Below are 5,358 nucleotides of genomic sequence, written 5' to 3'. Positions count from 1 at the left end.
AGCATTGGGATGATAATATTTCTGCTGCTGTTGATGTGGCGTCTGTGGTTCTTGTGGTGGTGGATTTTGAACATTAGTGCTCCGTTAGGAAAGGTACGGATGATTCCGATACCCAGGATTGTAGGTGTTGGAGTATGGGTTATTCTGCCTATAAGCTTTGAAGGCATTAACTTGCTCCACGGAACTCCTGCAATCTTGCTCCCAATGACCTACAATACCACAATTTTCACAGAAAGCCTCATTAGAATTATTATTAATCGCAGAAACATTAGCTACATTAGCAGTGCTCAGATTATCTAATTTTTGGCAAATAGAGGTCAGTTGAGCTTGCAAAAAGGATACAGAGTCAACACTATGTTTCCCCTTGTTCGCAAATCCTCTAGGATTCCCATATTGGGAATTGTGTATCGCCATGTCTTCAATAACTTGACCTGCATCTTCAACATCAAGATTCATAAATCTCCCACTAGCTGCAGAATCTAAAATTATTCGAGAAGAATTTCCAAGGCCATTATAAAAGGCTTGGATTAAATGCCATTGCGCTAAATTATGGTGAGGGCAATCTCTTTGTAAATCCTTAAACCTCTCCCAAGCCTCATATAAAGATTCATCGGCTTCTTGGGAAAAGTTCTGGATCACACTCCGTAGTACGGCTGTTCTCTCTGCAGGGTAATACTTGTTATAGAAATTCAAAACAAGAGTTTCCTAGTCAATTATACCAAGTGTAGTTCTATTCAAGCCATTAAACCACAATTTAGCTTTTCCAGTTAAAGAGAAGGGAAAGAGAATCTCCCTGATTTGGTCTTGAGTGACCCCGGCTTGCCTGATGGTGTTACAATATTGACAATAGTCGGCAATGTGAAGGTTCGTGTCTTCACCCTAGGCTCCAATAAATTGCTTCCTCTCTATCATCGTTATAAATTGAGGTTTAATTTCAAATTGAACCCCATCAAGAGCCGGAGTGGGGGTGAGATGTGGAAAATCCGTAAGCTTTGGTTGTGAATAATCACTAAGCTTCTTTGGAGCCGTCATCTCTGATTCTGCGTCTGATGATACCTCTGAATCGCTAGAACCAGTTGGAGGATCTCGGTGATTATTGTTATTATCACCAGAATCCGCCAGGATTTGCTTGTAGAGATTTTTCTGTCTATGGAAGGAACGTTCGATCTCAGGATCGAATGGGATGTAACATGATCTGGAACACCTGGGCATAAACAAAAACTAGAAGCAAATATGAGATTCGTCTCAGAGAACTAACGCTCTCTGAGACAAAAGGGAAATAATCTAGACTACAAAAACAATCAGAAATAAAAATAAAACCGTTTCCCCGGCAACGGCGCCAAATTTTGACAGGTTAAAGTCGTATCCCCTAATCAAAAATAATTCCTAAGTCCTCTAACTAAAGTAGATAGGGAAGTAGGGTCGATCTCCACAAGGAAACAAGTCTTTTTACTCCTAATTAATTATTATAATCTAAATTATCTAAGTAACCAAAATTTAAATTCGAATAAGAAACTAAACTACTAAGATTAAGAATAGAGATAAAACAATATATGAAAGGATCTAGGGCATAGGTTCACCATTAAATAATACTCCAGGGTAAAACATAGTAATCAATCATTGACATTGCATAAATAACATGATTAACAGGCTCTCGCAATTTATTAGATCTAAGTTCTTAATGAAAATAACCTTTAATATCAAATTAACATCTGCTCGATTCATCAATTTAATATTGCTATACTTTTACAAGCCGCAATTGTAAAACGTTAAAACAATTCAATAAGAAATTATCATGCAATTCCAATAATCAATAATAGTCAATCATAAATGCATCAATTAACCAGATTTTAAAGGGCTTTCGCAACGTATTACAATCACACAATTAATTTACCGGTATTAAATCTCATCTCTCGAATCTCGAACTAACCATTTATAAATTAATCTGCCAATTGAAACTAGACCTAAACATTAATTCTCATCTCTCGAATCTCGAATCAATGTTGTCAAACTCATGCATAAAAGATAGGCCTAATCTAGTCACAGAGCATTAAATCAATCAATAGGAAATTAATCTAGCATTGATAATTAACAACAATAAATTACCCCTTCATATTATTTAAGGATCCCCATAAACCCTAGAATTAAACTACTCAGACATAATTAAATCTAAACTAATCAAAGTAATAAAACAAGTCATTATGGAAGGAGTAAAGTAAATAACTAAGATTAAGAGAAGAGAAATCGTTACCAAACTAATCTGTATTAATGGAAATAATCAAGAACAAGGTTTGAGAGAAGAGTTAAGAGAGAGAAAAATCCTAAGTAGAGAGAGAAAGTCTAAGAAAGAAGATAATCCAAAATCCGTACAAAACTCGTATATAAACGTTTCCTAAAATAAAATTAAAACTAAACTAATCAGGCTATATAAAAACACGCGCCCGATCGGGCGCGCCTTTTTCTTCGCGTTCCTTCTCCGCAGCATCGCCCGATCGTGCTAGACGCTCGCACGATCGGGCGCGCTATAGCACGCACAACACCAATGCCTTGTCGCGCCCGATCGTGCTAGAGGTTGCTCGATCGGGCCCTTGCTCCACTTTGACGCTCGGACTTCGATTGGGCTTGATTTCTCGGCCCAATCTGGATTTCCTCTTCGGGTCTTGAATACTCGGTCCAAAGCCTCGGGATTCCAATTACCGAGCCCTTAATCATCGGCTCTCTCCGATCCTGGGCTCCAAAAGTGGTCGTGTCCTTCTAGCTTTCGTAGCTGATCCATAAAGCCCGGGAAAATGCTCCAAGAGTGCAATTTCCTGTAAAATACAACTAAAACTACGAAAACACTAGAAAACACAAATTAGTAATAAAAATGGCCCGAAGGAGCCAAAAGCACTACTAATAACGACCAAGGGACGGGGGTAAAACAGTATATAAAAGGACATATCAGTTGGCCAACACATGATGACCCAACAAGTAGTGTAGAATCACATTGAAAAACATCATTGAAGGAATACTCAACTCCAATGGTGGAAGCAACACAAGATGTATTAATCAACACACCATAGAACAAAGAATTCCTTTCAAATTGTTGTCTTGCAATACTTTTGCCAGCATGATGATAGAATGCTATTTTGTATGATTATAGAGTGATTTTTAACGTTGAATATGTGAGGAATTGATGCCTTAGTTCATTATTCACTCTATTTTTATGCAATTTTTGTGTATCCTATGCTTCACGGGTTGTTAGTGTTTTGGTTGAGATTTTAGGTCCAAAGACGACCAATTGAAGCCTATGGATGATGAACCAAGGTTAGAAGCAAGAAGATGATGGAAAGAAGCCAAGGAAAAGGAGCTAAGTCAAGAAGAAAGAGAGATGTGCAGTGGAGAGGCCTCTCCATAGAGTGGCGCGACGTCTCCCTAGGAGCGGCCTCTCCAGGTCAGTGGAGAGGCCTCTCCACCCTACTGCTGTAGCTACTGCCAAACTTGGCAGCTTCAAGGATTTTGTGAGGAGAGGCCACTCCAACTTTATGCCGCGGCCTCTCCACCTAGAGCTGCCTATCTACCTATTTGGAGAGGCCTCTCCACCTCGTTGCTGAACTTCCTGCCTCACTTGGCAGATTTGAAAGAAGAGATGAGGAGAGGCCTCTACAACATAGGGGAGCAGCCTCTCCACCCTGCTACGGAACATTCTGCCCCAATCTCCCCCAGTTTGGAGCGGTCTCTCCAGTCCTTAGGAGCGGCCTCTCCAGACCTTGGAGAGGCCTCTCCCGATAGGTTCTGCAAGCTTTCTATTGCGCAGTTTACTATGTAATTGGGGGTTATAAATAGCTTTTGGGAGCTCATTTGTATGGAGCTTCTTCCCTCTTAACTTATTTAGACTTATTCTCTTAATTAGTTCATAGTTTTCCTCTCCCTTAGTTTAGTTTCTCAAAACTCAATCATTTTGTAAGAATTATTGGAACTTTGTTCTATAAATTTCAACAACAATTATTCTCAACTTTGGAGCATCAATTACTAACCTCTTTCTCTCTCCTTTGTTATTTAATTTTCTGATTTTATCTTTGATTAATCTTAGTTCTTGCTTAATCTTTGTTAATTGTTCTTGCATGTTCAACCATCCTTGTTTAATTTTTCTCCTAGTTTAATTAAATTCATGTTAACCCTAGATTTAATTGCTAGATTGTTTTTCACCATGATTTGTGAGTAGTTAATTAGCTAGGGGTTGGGTGATGACCCAACCAAGCCATGGGTTTATTGATGTTTGTGCTTGCATGTTCATTTTGGGTTGATGATTGATTGTTAAGGGATTGGTTAATTGCATGTGTAATTGGTTGGCCACTTATTGCTCATGTATTCACTTCTATGCTAGCATTGAGAGACAGAGTCTAGTTGTGAGCCTATTCTTATATGATTATGCTAAATTCCTATTGATTATGGTTCCTTGTTTGAATGATGTAGTAGTCTTAGTTGCAACAATTAGGTGAGAAATCCCAATTGTTTGTGCCTTAATGCTTTCTTGGACCAATTGAAAGACAAACCCGAGCTAGTAGTCTACTTCCCGTTATTAAGACTTCGTTGGCCTATCTTGTTAGTTGAGTTTTGTTTAGGATTGCTTAGTGTTGTGGCCTCGAAAGAAGGCAATGTTGAGTGCCCTCTCTATCACCCAATTTGTGTTCATGCTTGCCTATAGATTTGATCCGTTGTTTTGGTTGGAGTCGATCCCTATTTCCCCCTAGTGTTTGTCTCCATAGTAGTTGTCTAATCAAAACCCCCAATTTGTGACCGAACTAGATTGCAACCGTTTCATATTCTCGGTGTACTTACCCATTCCCTGTGGATACGATCCTCTACTTACCCTAAACTTATCTTAGGTTGGTTTAGGTAGAAATATTGTTTGGTTTTAGGGTGATTGTCCAACGACCGATTATTCCCTCGACCAAAATGGCGCTGTTGCCGGGGAATGGCATTAAGCATTGAGTTACTTATGAGATATGTGAGCCTAGTTCATTTGTATAGCTTTATTTTTCTTTGTTTTCTTTGACTAACCTACTAATATCCCATCTAGTATTCTTTCTTTATGCCCAAACACAACAATAGGACACTTCCTCTTGTGTCATTGTACCTCGAGCTTGAAAAAGTTGTGAGGGAAAATCGAAGAGAAAAGAGGGCGATAGCTAGCGGTGCTACTTTAAGTGAGCCGCAAATTGAGGTTGAGTCCGATCATTCTAGTTATAGTGAGTCTAGTGGAGGCACCATTCCATTAGAATCACCAAGGATAATTTCTCCAACTTCTCCACCTATTCGCCAATTCGACATGGCCCAACCGAATAAAACTTTGAGAGAGTTTGGTGTCCCTCCACC

Source organism: Chenopodium quinoa, unplaced genomic scaffold (genome assembly GCF_001683475.1).
Source record: "Chenopodium quinoa cultivar QQ74 unplaced genomic scaffold, ASM168347v1, whole genome shotgun sequence".
In the NCBI taxonomy this organism is placed as follows: domain Eukaryota; kingdom Viridiplantae; phylum Streptophyta; class Magnoliopsida; order Caryophyllales; family Amaranthaceae; genus Chenopodium; species Chenopodium quinoa.
This window is presented reverse-complemented; position numbering follows the sequence as displayed.